At 54.4% G+C, this 16,264-nt stretch overlaps 1 protein-coding gene across 2 annotated transcripts in view; it reads left to right on the top strand.

Moving 5' to 3' along the window:
• The window catches only part of SGMS1 (sphingomyelin synthase 1), a 187,259-nt gene that overhangs the window by 23,816 nt on the left and 147,179 nt on the right, over positions 1–16,264 (top strand). The window contains exon 2 of one of the 2 annotated variants that reach the window (XM_051982642.1): positions 4,039–4,151. The exons of the other annotated variant lie outside the window; for it this stretch is intronic. The gene's annotated coding sequence lies outside the window, so the exon portion shown is untranslated. The remainder of the gene's footprint in view (positions 1–4,038; positions 4,152–16,264) is intronic. 2 annotated transcript variants of the gene reach the window in all.

Raw genomic sequence — 16,264 nt, 5'->3', positions numbered from 1 at the left:
GTTCCATGGCCCAATGTAGAAATATATAACAATATAAACACAATATATTTTACATATATAAAATAAAATGCATAGAATTGCCAAAGAAACCAAGTTTTAAAAATATCGTTACCAAAATGGTTTTTTAATAAAAGTTCATAGATTCCAGCTTAAGAACGTCTGGTAACGAACACTTCCATCTATCCATCCATCCACCCATTTATCTACCCATTCAGCCATCCATCCATCTTCCCATCTATCCATTTATCCATCCATCCATTTACCTATTGATCCATCTGTAAGCCATTCATCCATCCATCTACCATCTATCTCCCCACCCGTCCATCCTACCCCTCCCTTTCTCCCGTCGGCTTCCCTCTTGTGGACGGTTCTTTTTTCCCTCCTCCGATTTCTCAGCTCCCCCCTGGGGGTTTATCTGACTCGGAGCCGGGACTTGGTGCTCTCTTCTCCTTTCTTTATTCATTCTTACTCAGGAAATGCATATATTCGAATAGCTCCATTTATTCGCTCTATGCTTATTATTATTATTATTATTTTTTGACACAGAGAGATCCACGAGGGCACTAAGAGCAAACGGAGGCTCCGTATCCAGGACTGGGGGCTGGTGTGGGGGAGGAAGCTGCTGCTTTGGTGAGACCTGGGATCTCAGTGGCCCAGGTGGTGGCAGGGCTGCTCCCTTCTGCTTAGAGCAGCTTTGTAGTTCTCTCGACCCTCTGGAGTCGGGGCTCACAGGCGTACCCCAGTCGGTCTCGGGCTCCTGGGCCCCCAAGCCAGGGAGGTTGCGAGCCGCCACCGGAGAGTGTGTCCTCTGCCCGTCTCCCACGCCTTCTTCTAGATTGGGTCACCATGTTTCACTGGCTTTGGCTACCAGGAGGAGCTCTGACTTTAGAGCTGGAAAGAACCTCAGAAGGTGCAAATCCCCTCCCCGCCTCAGGCCTCTTCACCCGGCTCCTCAGCCCTCGGGGACGTGATTTTTGGTGCTGTCTTTGCGTCCCTTAGCGCAGTTCCAGAGCCAGTGGTAGGAGCTGTGGGCTGAGGTCTGGAAGTCCTGTGTTCAAATCCAGCCTGAGACGCTTGCTAACGGTCCCATCACCTTGTCTGCCTCAGTTTCCTGAGCTGTAAAATGGGGACTGGAACAGCCTCCGCCTGGCAGGGTGGTCGTGAGGGTCACGGGAGATGCTCTGGCAGTGCTCGGCGTGGTGTCTGGCACCCAGAGGTGCTCGCCCCTCCCCTTTCCCCTCAAGCCACCACAGGAGAAGGGCTTTCTGGTCGAGCGGGGGAGAATTAAATCCAAGGAGCCCGTTTGGTGGCAACAGGAAGAAGGGGGAGGGGAGTCAGAGGACACGTGGCAGGGAAGGTGGGTGGCAGCCCAGTTGTGACGTGGTGCTTTCGGTGCCAGAGAAGGAGGAGCGGGTCCTGACGGCAGTTAATAGGGAGCCCCCGGGGCTTTCTGAGCCGAGTGGGGCCGGCCAGGCCTGCAGAGGACGGCTGGGAGCTGATGGTCCCGGTGCGGAGGATGCCCTCCCCCAGCGCCCCGGGCCCGCTCCCTGGCCTGCTCCCTGAGCCGAATCCTGGCTCTACCCTTCCCAGTGGATGTGTCCTGAAGTCCGAGGCGGCGCGGTGAGGGGAGCGGCGCGGCCTCCGCCAAATGCCAGGTGGCTCCTTACGGCCCTTGGCATCCGGGAGCTGACATTTACTCCCGACTTAATTGGATTTCCGCCTTCGTTGGCCAGATTACTTGGCAATGTTTCAGGCTATTGTAAATATGTGGAAGGGCTATTGCTGGCAAGGGCAGAGATGGAAATGTGCGACGTGCGAGCGAGGCTTTCTCGCGCCACCGGGATGCAAAGTAAATGGGCCGGACCCGCTCTCGGAGGCCGGGCCGCCTCCTGCCGGTGTGTTTGTGGGAGGGAGGGAGCCTCGTCCCCCTCCTTGAGAAGGCGAGCAGTCTGATGTGGATGAAACGCACGCAGGCGGGTAAAACATTTCTGAAATCTGGAGAAATGGAATACGCGGTCAGCGGCGAGTGCCGGGAGGTACGGCCGGACGGCAGCTGAAGGTGGGCGGCCCCTTCCAGGGAGAGGTGGTCCTGCTCAGTTCTGCCTGATAGTCTGAGGGAGCCTGGCCTTCCGTGGCCGGGAGAGCCTGGCCTTCCGTGGCCGAGGGAGGCCGGCCTTCCGTGGCCGAGGGAGCCTGGCCTTCCGTGGCCGAGGGAGGCCGGCCTTCCGTGGCCGAGAGAGCCTGGCCTTCCGTGGCCGGGAGAGCCTGGCCTTCCGTGGCCGAGGGAGCCTGGCCTTCCGTGGCCGGGAGAGCCTGGCCTTCCGTGGCCGAGGGAGGCCGGCCTTCCGTGGCCGAGGGAGCCTGGCCTTCCGTGGCCAAGGGAGGCCGGCCTTCTGGATGCCTTTCCCTTCTGAGGCTGTAATTCTGCGAGACTGAATTAACCCCGGGCACGGAGACAGATTTAACACTGCAGAAAAACCTTTCAGCCGTTCTTAGAGAGCATCTGCAAATCCCAACATTTGGGCCACCGTTGGTATAACCCATAATGGATGACAATGAAAAATTTACCATGTTCTTAATAAATAATAGCAGCATTTAAAAGTCATAAGCCCTCAGCTAATAAATGTTTGAATAGATGCAGGAAATTCATTTAACTTGAGAGGGCCAGAGAACCCAATTGTTCTGGGTTCAAGCCCCGCCGCCCGGCCGCCGGCAACCTCTGGGAGCCCCGCGCGATTGTTCTAGAGCTGTTGACTGCCTTGGTGGATGGCATTTCCCCCCTGGGAGTTCTGAACCCGGGAAACCCCAGATTCGGGTCGGGGCCACTTTAAATTGCAGCGGGTCGGGTATTAGAACCGCACCAGAGCGCAGAGGCAGGTGGGTCTGATTTGGGGGTAGAAAGGTCCCCAGTGACGGCCCGTGAGGGTGACAGTTCCTCCCCCGGGGGCCCGGGTGGACGTCAGAGCAGTTTTGTGATGAGTTCAGAGTTGGCCGGGGTCCTGGATGAGCGGACCCGGTTTTAGTTTCCAGAGAGAAGGGGGACGGGACTGGGAAGCCTGCTGGAGCCCCGTAAGTGTCTGGCGGTCATTAGGGTGTCTTTGGTTGGGGGAGGAGCAGGCGCTCTGGCTGTGCCCTCTGGGTAGGGGTCGCTCCGCCACCCGCTCGTGAGCGGGCCTTCCCCACAGGTTGGTTTGGGAGGTGGCGCGGTGTGGGAGAGGGTGCGAGCTCGGTCAGGAACACCCGCCTTCGGGTCCTGCTTCCGGGACTGGCTGCTCCGTCCCGTGGGCGTTGGGAGCTGCATTCGAGTCCTGCTTCGGGGACCGGCTGCTCCGTCCCGTGGGCGCTGGGAGCTGCGTTCGAGTCCTGCTTCGGGAGCTGGCTGCTCCGTCCCGTGGGCGCTGGGAGCTGTGTTCGAGTCCTGCTTTGGGGACCGGCTGCTCCGTCCCGTGGGCGTTGGGAGCTGCGTTCGAGTCCTGCTTCGGGGACCAGCTGCTCCGTCCCGTGGGCGTTGGGAGCCCACTTTCAGGACCTGCACAGTGAGGCTGGACACTCGTGCTTCCATTCGCACAGACTTAGGGGAAGGCCAGTGGACCGGCCATCTCACCATGGGGTGGCTCCGGCTCCTGGTGGGAAGCCCAGCCGTGCCATACGTACTTTGGGCCTCCTGGGCTTGTTTGTGGATCCCCGTGGGGGTAGAGTGACCTTTGTTCATCAGGACAATCATGCGACTGCTTCACTAGGAGGATGTGAGCCGCTTGGGGGTTTTCCCAACAAGGCACCGCGCATTTGGGAGGTGCCGCTTGTGCCAGGCCCCGCGCCCCAAAGAAAGGCATCCCCCTCAGTCCCCCGGATCACACTTAACAAACGACCACACGCATACAGTTGGCACTTAATAAATGCTGGTTGCATTAACCTTCGTTCACTGGTTGTTCTACTATACCAGACACATTCTCCACTGAAGTAGAGCCAGCTTTGTAGCCACCGGCTTCCTTCCGCCTCCTGCTAACCCGTCCGCATGGTTTTCTGTTTGGCTTCCAGAGTGAGGACGGCGCCGTCCCGCCCTTCCGGGGCCATGCTCCCCAGCAGCGCCTCGGGGAGACTCTGTGGCCGCTAGTTCGCCATCAGCGGAAAGAAAGGAACCTGCCTCGAACGTGAGTAGAGACTTCTGGGAGACACTCGAGACTTGCTCATTGCTTGCTGCCTATTGCAGAGTCCGGCTTGTGAAATCCTTGTCCGAGAGAGCCCCGAATGTGTCCGTCCGTCCCTCCCAGCAAGGGATGGAATAACGCACAAAGTCTGTGTTTGGGGGACCTCGGTGCTTGGGGCGGGGGAGGGGTCTGCACACCCTCCCCCTCCTCCCCTCCCCCTTTTCCCCCTTATGGCAGCTCCCTCTGAGGCTACCGCCTGTCCCGTTCTGCCCCTTCTGCCCCGTGAGGCTCCTGGCCACGGCTTCCTGGCCGGTTCGTGCTCAGGATGTCCATGGATGGGTGGTGCCGTCAGGAGTCCCTCCTCCCGAGACGGGAAGCTTGACTCCTGCCGGGTTCGTGATCTTCCTGTCCGAGTCTGAGGGACAGAAAAAGCCGTCATTCTGTAGCCTAATCGGGAGATGACTTTTCATTTTTTTCTAGAATCATTTTTACTGATGTATTTTTTTGCATTTATATTATCAAAAATTGGGATGTTTTTCCATTTCTGGAATTAAACCTTCCCTTGGAAAAGAAAACTCGTTAAGCCAGAATAAAGTCAACGGTGACCTCAGAGGGTGATGTATCCACCATTCTGCCCCTGTAGGCTCTTACTTTCTGGAGAGAGGAAGGAGACACGGGTTTCATTATCTGTTCTCTAGAACTCAAATATTATTTAATCAAATAGTTATTAATTTTGTTATGATTCTTTTTATTAAAATGGGTTAGAGCGACTCAAAAATTGGCTCCTTTAGGATGTCTGAATGTGTGTACGTGATGAGCTAACTGCGACCTGACCTGAACTAATAATAATAGCGCTAACAACAACAATAGTCCACATGTAGGTAGTATGTAAGGTTGAAAAAGTGCTTTATACGTGTTAATTCATTTCCAAACAGTCCTGTGAGGTAGGTGCTATTTTTGTACCCACTTTACAGGTATAGAAACTGAGGCACAGAGATTAGTTGACTTGCCGTACGGCTGGAGAGAGCTGGGGGCAGGCTCCCTGTCCCCCGGGCTCTCTTTCCTGCTTGGGGAGAACCTTGGGCTCTCCCATGGCCCTTGAGCCCCCAAGGAGGGCGCCCGGTGGTTCCGTATGAAAAAGAACTAGAGCCACGGCGGACCTCTCTGCCTGCTCCCAGCCCCTTCTCCGCTCTTCCTTGCGGCTTCTCTCCGGTCATTAAGCAGCTTTTTGTCCCTTTTTAGTTGGTTTCCACCCAAATGTCAGAATGTCTGTTTGGGGCTTTCACGAGTTATCGGGTTTCTCTTGGAGGAAGGGAGGGGACGGAGGCCGGGAGACCTCGGCCAGAGAGTTGAAAATAACCCAGAAACCAGATGCAAAGTTGGGGTTTGTGTATGAAAATCACAGTGGGAGACCTTCGGAGAGATGGCAGAGCCCTGGAACCGGATCACATGCCTCTGGACTCTCATGGAAATAAAGAAAATTTCCCCCGGGCCGTTAGGATTCTCACCACTGGAATCGCTGGCTGCTCTAGAAGCATTTTAACATCTTATCCTGGAAAGAGGCCTGGGAGGTGGCTGCTATTATTAGCTCTGTTTCACAGACAAAACTGAGGCACAGGGAAAACTTAGTGGCAGGATCACAGAGCTAGGAAGCACCAGGGGCATATCTGTCTATCTTCTATCTCTCTCTCTCTCTCTCTCTCTCTCTCTCTCTCTCTCTCTCTCTCTCTCTCTCTATCTCTATCTCTATCTCTATCTCTATAGAATATAAAGATATTTTATCTACCTATCTATATCTCTAGCTATAGAATATAAAGATTATCTATCTATCTGTCTGTCTGTCTATCCCATCTATCTATCTATCTATTCCATCTATCTGTCTGTCTGTCTGTCTATTCATCCATCCATCCATCCTTCCATCTATCCATCTATCTGTATGTCCCATCTATCTATCTATCTATTCCATCTATCTGTCTGTCTGTCTGTTTGTTTATCCATCCATCCATCCATCCATCCATCCTTCCATCTATCTGTCTGTCTGTCTATCTATCTACCTTGTTCATCTATCTCTCTATCTATAGAATACAAAGATATTCTTTCTATCTGTGTCTGTCTGTCTGTCTCTAGAACACAGAGATGTCCTGCCTGCCATGACACTTGGCTGTCCCTGAGGTGAGGGGGTGCAGGTAACTCCCTCTCTTCGAAGTCAGCTTGTTTTGGGCGCCTCTGGCCAGGTGGGAAACGGCTGGAGTTTCCATCTTTCTTGTCCCCGGTGGCCGTCGCTGGTGATTGGCTGGCTCAGCACCAAAGGGAGGTGGGAACACGGAAGGTCGGCAGGCATTTTGTGGGTGAAGAAATGAAGTTTCGGAGAAGTTTGTGGGGTTATCGGTCTAGACTTGGAAGGGAGTTCCGAGATCGCGTAGTCTAGCCCTTATTTTATGGCTGAGAGAGCTGAAGGTCTTACAGGTCGTTAAGCAATCAAAACGCCGCCTTCTGAAATCGGCCAGTGATTACATGATAGTCGCACAATCAGGAAGGGGCCAACATTCAGATTTTTCTGAATCCTTGAATGGACAGATACGCGTTCTATGGCTCCTTAGACGTGAAGGTAGGATGAGTAACCTAAGAAATTAAATCGTTAGTAATAAATAAAATCAATTAATCTACAAATGGTTGTGCTCAACTCCATAAAGGTAAGAGCTCTATTTTTCTTTAATTTTTAAAAATTCTTTTATTTTGACATCACCAGCATTTCTGCACACTCGTCTTTTCCGCCAGCATTGAATCCTTTCCTGTCGTAGTGACGGCGCTCGTTAAAGTCAGCCGGTGGAACGACCACATCCCAGGGGGCCGTGTTCTTCTCCCGTGGTCCCCCACCTCTCCTCTCAGAGAATGCTGTGTCGCATTTGCTGCTCCGCGGTCCCTGCAGTAATTCAGAGTTTGGTTCCCCGTCGTGTCCTTTTTCCTGCCCTTTTCCCCCGGGTTCTCCTCTCTTTACGCTGCATCTGTCTCCCCAACCTTCTGGGACTGTGTCTTCCCGTTGTAATTCTCCATCACACTTGGCCCAGCTCCTCCCGTGTAACAGGTTCTCAGTTAATGTTTATGGAAGGAATGAATGAATTTACTGAAGGGGAGATTATACCCGATGCCCCCCTGGCCCTCCAGCTCCGGGGGAGAAGCTTCAGCTTCTCTGACTCCTGAAGCCTGAGGCGCTTCTTGGAACAATGTTCTGAAATGCATAAAATAAAATACGGTGGATTGCCAAGGAGGCGGATTCACTGAATAGTTATCCAGATATGACCCCAAAGGGCCCCGTCACCTCGGTGGCTGACCGTACCCGGAGGTTAAGGACTCTGCTTCAGGCCCCGGGCCTGGCCGGGGACTCTGGCGCTTCGTGGTGGGCGTGAAACTTGGCCAAACCAACCAGATTTTATTGGACTATAATAAGTTAAGGCTCAACAGCAAGAGCAGTAACTCGGGCCGTAAAGTTCGGCCTGAAGCGGGGCCTACGTCCGGCTGCCGGGAGGTTTTGTGATCAGGACAGAGCGGTTACCTCTGGGTGAGAGGCTGGGGGGACTCCTCCTGTGCTCTGCTCGGGGAGGGCTGATTGGACACCGCACCGGGCTCCGTCCTCCCCGCCTGGGCGCCGGGCTCCATCCTCCCCGCCTGGGCGCCGGGCCCCGTCCTCCCCGCCTGGGCGCCGAGCCCCGTCCTCCTCGCCTGGGCGCCGGGCTCCGTCCTCCCCGCCTGGACGCTGCTCCGGGCTCCATCCTCCCCGCCTGGACGCCGGGCTCCGTCCTCCCCGCCTGGGCGCCGGGCCCCGTCCTCCTCGCCTGGACGCCGGGCTCCGTCCTCCCCGCCTGGACGCCGGGCTCCGTCCTCCCCGCCTGGACGCTGCTCCGGGCTCCGTCCTCCCCGCCTGGGCGCCGGGCCCCGTCCTCCTCGCCTGGGCGCCGGGCTCCGTCCTCCCCGCCTGGACGCCGGGCTCCGTCCTCCCCGCCTGGACGCCACGCTCCGTCCTCCCCGCCTGGGCGCCGGGCTCCATCCTCCCCGCCTGGACGCTGCTCCGGGCTCCGTCCTCCCCGCCTGGATGCCAGGCTCCGTCCTCCCCGCCTGGACGCCGGGCTCCGTCCTCCCCGCCTGGACGCTGCACTGGGCTCCATCCTCCCCGCCTGGACGCTGCTCCGGGCTCCATCCTCCCCGCCTGGACGCTGCTCCGGGCTCCATCCTCCCCGCCTGGACGCTACGCTGGGCCCCGTCCTCCCCACTTGGCCCCATCCTCCCCGCCTGGACGCCGGGCTCCGTCCTCCCCGCCTGGACACCGGGCTCCGTCCTCCCTGCCTGGACGCTGCTCCGGGCTCCGTCCTCCCCGCCTGGACGCTGCTCCGGGCTCCATCCTCCCCGCCTGGACGCTGCTCCGGGCTCCATCCTCCCCGCCTGGACGCTGCACCGGGCTCCATCCTCCCCACCTGGACTCTACGCTGGGCCCCGTCCTCCCCACTTGGCCCCATCCTCCCCGCCTGGATGCCGCGCCGGGCTCCCCGCAGCCTGGGCCCCATTAGAAGGGCGGCTTCACGAGGGCAGGAGTTGGCCGACTTCTATTTGAATGAATGAAAGCGCCTTCGTTGAGTTCCTCCCAGCTCTAGTCCGTCACCGTGTGCACAGACAGCGTCAGCCCTCGTGAATGCCTGTTTATGTCAAGGGGAGGGCTGCTGAATAACGCTGGGAGTGCGGATGGGGCTTGTTCTTGGTGGCTGTTTAAGACCCAACGGGTGTCTAGTGCGTGAGGGAGCGGCACTTGTCCTCGGGAAGGGCAAAGGATGACGGTTTATGCCCAACACGGCTTAGCCCCCAAGGTTTCTCCGGCTGCTGTGACACTTCCCTTTTGGAGTTTGCAAATCTGGCGGGATGAGGAAAATTCATGGTTTGGGAGGTTGTGGGTAAAAGGAAGAGTGAAAGAGCGTGGAGGAAGGGAGAAAGATGGGGGAGGGAGAAAAGAGGGAAGGAAAGGATGGGGAAAGAGAGGTGGAGGGAGGAAGGGAGAGGGGGGAGAATGTGCCTAACAACTAATATTTCTTACTTCCCACCACCCTCAACAATCCACAACTCTATAGAATGGACATTTAAAAGAATGGAATTTTATTTTATTTTCAGTTCTAAATCCATCTCCTCCTTTCTCCTTACATCCCCTCCACTCCCCCAAGAAAAACAAAGTTCATTCAGATATATATGGTCATGGCATATTTTTTACTTTTATTTTATTTTCCTGAGGCAATTGGGGTTAAGTGACTTGCCCAGGATCACAGGTGTCTGAGACCAGATTTGAACTCAGGTCCTCCTGACTTCAGGTAAAGCTGGTGCTTTACCCACTGCACTACCCAGCTGCCCCAGCATATTGTTTTTTAAAAACAGATATTTGGGTTTTTTGGGAGAGATCTTTGGCTATTGTCATATCCCAGTTTTCCCTGTGTCATTCCTCTCTTTCCCACCCTAAGCATCCCTGCTTTAACAATTTAAAAAAATTAAATATAAACTGTCACTGATCTCTTGATGATTTTTTTTAAATTTGAAATTGGGGGTTCTGGAAGGGTGTTGAGCCCGGGCTTTTCCTTCTGTCTTTTACCGGTAACTAAGTGCCTTTGACAGTTGGTCAGCTGGTATTTATGAAGCCCAGACCCCCTGTGGCAGTCCCGGGCCCCCCTGTGGCAGGCCTAGACTCCCCTGTGACAGGCCAAGGCCCCCTGTGACAGGCCCGGGCCCCATGTGGCAGGTCTGGGCCTCCCTGTGACAGGCCCAGGCCCCATGTGGCAGGCCCAGGACAGCTATATGATGGCTAATCTTTATGTGGCGCCTGGATTTCCAAAGGGCTTTGATTGAGTTTTCTCATTGGTGCCGACAATTTAGGAGCACAGATCTTCTTGTCCCTATTTCCTAGGGGTGACGGTGCAGGTTCTGAGAAGTTCAGTGGTTCCCTCACTGACTTAAAGGCAGGGGAGGTGCTCCCGGGAGCACTCTCTGCTTTCCACCGTCTCCAAAATAGGTTCTCGGTGGGAAATGAAACCAAGATGGCGGACCACACAGGCGGGCCCTTGACTTACAGTTTCCTGATTAAACGGACGCAGCCCCTGAGACGTGTGGGTGTCCGTCCCTCGGGCCTACGTAAGACCTCCCGCCTTTATCTGGCCGGCGGGTTACGGGCTGCCTTCCGTTACTACCTCCGTGCGGCGCCGGCCTGGAGCTCTGTCTCTCCCACAAATAGCATTGACTCCCCTGAAATAGAATTCCATCCTTCCCCTCTGCAGGGGGGGCCTTTGGCCTTCACTTGCCTTATTAAGGTGGGTGTGTCACTTTAGCTCCCTGTGCTCAGTTTCTTTATCTGTAAATGGGGATCTCACCCTCAGCACTGCAGGGAAAGGACTTTGTGAACCATTAACTATTACATAATGTCAGCAACTGATGGCGGTGGAATTCAGTTGGCCCCCCAAGGGGAAAGGGGCAGGGGCGCGGGTGCTTGGGCCGGGGACGTCCCGTCAGAGCCGATGCGCTGTCTCCTGGCCGACCACTCGCCGCACGCCCCTCCTCCTCCCAACAGGAGGAAAGGAACCGAGGCCCGGAGTCCCGGAGTCCCGGAGTCCTGGAGTCCCGCAGTCCCGGAGTCCCGGAGCCTGGCCCAGCTCCTCGTGCTTAGTGAGCCGAGGGCCCGCGCTCTGTGGCCGGGGCTCCCGGTCTGGGGCTTTGGTCTCCTCCAAAAAAAGAACCCTCCCGAGCACGTTGCCATGGGGAGACTCAGGCAGCTTTTTAAGGAGCCCTTGGTTTCCAGGGCCTGGAGCCGCCTCACACAGGGAGCTATTTTGGGAGCCGCTGTCGCTGGCTGCGAGCGGCCCGTGAGGCAGAACCGCCGGGTGCTGGCGGCCTTCGCCCACTGGGCCCTCGTCGGGCCCGTCCAGATTTGGGCCTTCGCTTGTGGCTCCCTGGGGGCGGAGAGCTCGCTCCTCGTGCCATGGGAGACGAGAGGGAGCACGGAGACGCGGAGACGAGAGGGAGCACGGAGACGCGGAGACGAGTTCCGATCTTGCCTCTGAGACTTACTCTCTGTGTCCTCTGGAACAAGAATAGCGCGCGTCTCCCCGACCCATCTGTTCGGAGAAGATGCATAAAGTGCTTTGTGGCTCCCAGTCTGTCAGCGTTAGCCTCCGGGGGGGCTCGCTGAGGGATCGGGGGCAGCTCTGGGGACAGCGGCCGAGAATTAGCCAGTTCTGGCTGGAGGGGAGGCTCCCGCGACTCCTGGGGGCCTCCCTCGAACCCGAGCCTCTCGCTGGCTCCCCGCCAGCCAGAGCCGTTACGCCCGGGCCTCCCGCCGGCTGGTGGCGTGAGGAACCTCTGTTCCAGCCCCCGCCTTCTCAGGGATCTCGTGTCCCTCCAACACCTGAGCTCGCTCTTTACAAATGGCCCGGACTCGCCACAGGCTGCCAGGAGTCGGGTTTCTTAGCTTAGGGGGCCGGTCTCGGGGTGAGCGGCCGCTTCTTCGTGAAGCGCCCTCCGCAGCGTGGAAATGGGTGTTACACGACTTCTCGCGTGCTTGTAGTGTAGCACTTGCTTTTTTAAGGGGTGGGGAAGGAGCCGGCGGGAGAGAGCTTGGGGCTCAAAATGGATAACAATGAATTTTTGCTTGTAATTTGGAAATATTTAGCAAAATAAATAAATTTTAAAAAAGAGCTTGCTACATGCTGGCAACGGGGGTACAGTGAAAGACAAAAACCCATAGGCCGGCGAATGAGAGACAACGTACAGACCCTTGTGCCGTTTGTTTTGACAGGCGTGTATCCGACTCAAAAAGCACGTCCGGTTCTCGCATCCTCTTTCGTTGCCTTTTAATTTGCTCCTTTTTTCTCTCTTTCTCTGTCTCTTTCTCTGTCTGTCTCTCTGTCTCTGTCTCTCTCTCTCTCTCTCTCTCTGTCTCTCTCTGTCTCTGTTTCTGTCTCTTAGGAAACACTGAGTATAATTTTTCTTTGTCGGGGCCGAGAAGGCCCTGCCTGAGACGTAAAAGAACGTCCTTATTTCTCAGTAATGCCGGGAGCATGATTAACGTCCCTCTCGTTCCCTTATTGGTGATTAGCGTAAATACCTTCCGAAAAGGGCTCTCGGCAGGTAGGTTCGTGACTAATAGGAGAGCTCCCCGCCCCTGCTGCTCCCCCTCCCCCGGGAGCCGGTCCTTCTCCTCCCTCTTCCTGAGCCAGGACCCTCTGCTGCCCCAGCCTTACCTCTTGAAATATCCCCCCCAGTTCTCAGCTCACTGGCCCTTCCCGTGCCCCCTCGTTGTTAGCATTGTCCACTCTGGAAGTATTTGTCCTTTTGGTATTGGGCGCCCAGAACGCCGGGTCTGGAGTCATGGAGTCTCATTTTCCTGACTTCCAATCTGCTCTCAGACACTTCCTATATTCCTAGGCAAGTCGTTTCTTCCCTGCTTACCTCAGTTTCCCCCTCTGTAAGAGGAGCTGGAGAAGGAAATGTCAGACCATTTGGTAGCTTTGCCAAGAGCACCCCAAAAGGGGTTGCCCACAAAATGTGAACACTGACAATATTTCGTATTGGCTTTTCTGTGCAGACATTGTCTCCTTCTGGGAAGTAGAATATGAACTCCCTGAGGGTGACGCCATTTTATTTCCATCTCTATGTTTTAGGTACCTCGTAGGTGCCAAATAAATGCTGATTGCACAGAATTGATCGCGGAATGGATGAGAAGCATTAATTAAGCCGTTCCTCGGGTTCAGACCTTCCTGAAAGAAGGAGGGCGGCCCTCTCCTGCGCACAGCCTGCGTGGGGCTTCTCTGCCCTTGGCGGAGTCACCCACGGCTGACTTTGACTTTCAGGCGGCAAATCTCTCTCTCCCTTTTGGAAGGTCGCCCAATCCTAAAGAGCCACTCGGGGCGTTTCCCACTAGATGAGTGTTTGCTAATCGTGGGCTTCCGGATTTCCTGACCCGGACCTTCAGCTTCTGGGTGGTCTTAACCATCCCTGCCCGGTGTCCCCGACTCCCCTTGAGACCCAGCTGCCCGCCTTGGCACAATCTATCTCTCTCTCTCTCTGTCTTGCTTTCTCTTTTTCTCTTTGTTTTTCTTTCTCTGTCTCTGTCTTACTTTTTATTTTTCTCTCTCTTTCTCTTTGTTTCTGTCTCTGTCTCTGTTTCTGTCTCTCTGTCTTGCTTTCTCTTTGTCTTTCTGTTTCTTTTTCTCTTTCTCTGTCTCTGTTTCTCTTTGTCTCTGTCTTTTTGTTTCTTTCTCTCTCTGTGTTTCCTCTGTCTCTTCTTGCTTTTTCTTTCTCTCTATTCTCTGTCTCACTTTCTCTGTTTCTCTCTATCTCTTCTTGCTTTTTCTTTCTCTCTATTCTCTGTCTCGCTTTCTCTGTTTCTCTCTATCTCTTCTTGCTTTCTCTTTCTCTCTATTCTCTGTCTTACTTTCTCTTTTTCTCTGTTTCTCCCTGTCTCTGTCTCTCTGTTTCTGTCTTTCTGTCTTGCTTTCTCTTTCTCTCATTTTCTGTTTCTGTTTCTTTCTCTGTGTTTCTGTCGGTGTTTCTCTGTCTCTCTGTCTCTCTCTCTCTCTCTGTGTCTCTCTCTGTGTCTCTCTCTGTGTTCTCTGTCTCCTATCTTTGCTGTCCACTTCTTCTGCCCTGCTGTTTCTCCCCCTCGTTCCCCACACATTGAGCTTCCTCAGGAGAGGAACTGTCTGAATTTCCCACCTCTAACACAGTGCCTGGCACGAAGAGAGCGCGTCCTAGGTGGATATTGCCCACTAAGGCCTGTGTGTTTGGTGGGGGAGGAGACTGCTGATGAAATCATGGCTCTTAAACTGGTTTTTAAAAAAATCATCTTAGAGGCTTCTGGGGCCTTAGACAAGCAACAGGACACTGTGGGGTCTGTGGGACCTTGTCCGAGTCGGGCACTTTCTTCATGCCTTTGTTTCTCATTTGGGTAAAACAAGGTTAATCTATTTGCTTCTTTTAAACCTCGAAAGCCCCATCTAGAGGTCACTTATTTATTATTAAGTGTTTGCTCCCGACGTGTATTTGGGAACACATTGAATAAGAAGAAACAACACTTTTAAGGAGAACTGTTGAGCCATTTTTCTCTATAAATATAGGGGTTTTTTTTTGTCTCTTGACAGCTACAGGTATGAATAAACTTGTCGGGGTCATAGGTCTGGAGTTTGGGAGAGAGCCGAGAGCAGCGATCGCTCCAAGGTCGCGCCGGCGGTCAGTGGCAGAGCTGGGATTTGAACCCAGATCCTCCCAGTCCAGCTTCTTTTTCCCTACCTCACAGTGCAGACGAATGAGAAAGAGTGTCATAAGATAAACCAAACTTGCAGAGACTGTAATGATGGTCCGGGTGTCTGTGGTGCTCCCGGGGACTCCCACACATCCGTCCCCTCATCGGCCCTGTCTTCCTGACCCCTTTTGACCTTTTTCTGTCTGACAAATAGGAACTTGGTTCAGCATTTGTTTCCATAAGGAAAGGGCTCGTTGTAACCATGGCTGCACAGATCCCTGCGCTGATACGGCCCGAAGTGAGCCGGGCGATTAGGCCCTTCATATGAGAGGCTGAAAAATAGCTTTTAATATCCTTTGTCCTTGAGCTGGCACGGGCAGAGCGCCCGGCAGTTCCAGTCTAATCAGACCGAGCTGAGAAAGGCGGGCGCTGCTCCCTCGGCAGCCTCCAGAGGCCGTGTGGCGTAGTGGGCGGCGCACCGGACTCGGCGGGGGTCAGAAGGGGCTTTGGAGCCCCCCTCAGACGCTTGTGGCCCGAAAACCCTGCATGAGGTGAGTTCTATCATAATCCCGCTTCTGCAGGCCGGCCCCTTGCCCATTTTACAGTTGAGCACCCTGGGGTCTGGACAGTTGAACTGACTTGCTCGGTCTCCCGACTAGTAAGCGGCAAAGCCAGGATTTGGACCCGGGCCCGCTGCCTGAATCCGTTCCTCTTCCCGTTTTATTACACGCCCACCGTTCTGTTCACGGGGAAATGCTCCAATGGGCTTTAGGACTTGGTTAAAAATTCTCTTTAATAAAAGAGAAAGTTTCAATTGCTTGAATTTGAGAAGCTATTAAACTTAAAAAAAAAAAAAAAGCCAGTGCTGTGAGGATAAGAGAGAGGTATTGGATGGGGGAATCGTTCAGTCGTGTCTCGTTTGGGCTTTCCTTGGCAGAGACGCCGGTGGTTCGCCGTTTCCTTCTCTGGCTCATTCCTCTGAGGAGGAAACTGAGGCAAACGGAATTAAGTGACTTGCCCAGGGTCCCACGGCTAGGAAGTGTCTGTGACCAGACCTGAACTCAGAAAGATGAGGCTTCCTGATTCTAAGCTTGGAGCGCTACCCGCTTTGCCACCCAGCTGACCCGGAGGGTTCCTTAAGAAGAAGAACTCATTTGCATCGTCAACTCGGCAGAAACTGAAGAGCCGTTTGGGCCAAGGGAGAGAAGGCTGACCTTGGGATCTGGAAAAATGGTGCTTGTGCCTTCAATTCAGGAGGAAACTAAGAGGGTCATTTTGGCCTGAAGGTGGGTTTCTGATGGAAGCACTTTGGGCCAAGGGAGAGAAGGCTGACCTTGGGATCTGGAAAAATGGTGCTTGTATTGTTAACTCAGGAGGAAACTAAGGGGTTATTTTGGCCTGAAGATGTGTGTCTGATGGAAGCACTTTGGGCCTGTGGAGAGAAGGCTGATCTTGAGATCTGGAAAAATGGCGCTTGTGCCTTCAATTCAGGAGGAAACTAAGAGGGTCATTTTGGCCTGAAGATGTGTGTCTGATGGAAGCACTTTGGGCCAAGGGAGAGAAGGCTGACCTTGGGATCTGGAAAAATGGTGCTTGTATTGTCAACTCAGGAGGAAACTAAGGGGTTATTTTGGCCTGAAGATGTGTGTCTGATGGAAACACTTTGGGCCTGTGGAGAGAAGGCTGATCTTGAGATCTGGAAAAATGGCGCTTGTGTTGTCAACTCAGGAGGAAACTAAGGGGTCATTTTGGCCTGAAGGTGGGTGTCTGATGGAAGCACTTTGGGCCAAGGGAGAGAAGGCTGACCTTGGGATCTGGAAAAATGGTGCTTGTGTTGTCAACTCAGGAGGAAACT

This window comes from Antechinus flavipes, chromosome 2 (genome assembly GCF_016432865.1).
Source record: "Antechinus flavipes isolate AdamAnt ecotype Samford, QLD, Australia chromosome 2, AdamAnt_v2, whole genome shotgun sequence".
Taxonomy (NCBI): domain Eukaryota; kingdom Metazoa; phylum Chordata; class Mammalia; order Dasyuromorphia; family Dasyuridae; genus Antechinus; species Antechinus flavipes.
The sequence above is the reverse complement of the archived record's forward strand: the minus strand, read 5'-3'. Positions and strand labels throughout refer to the sequence as shown.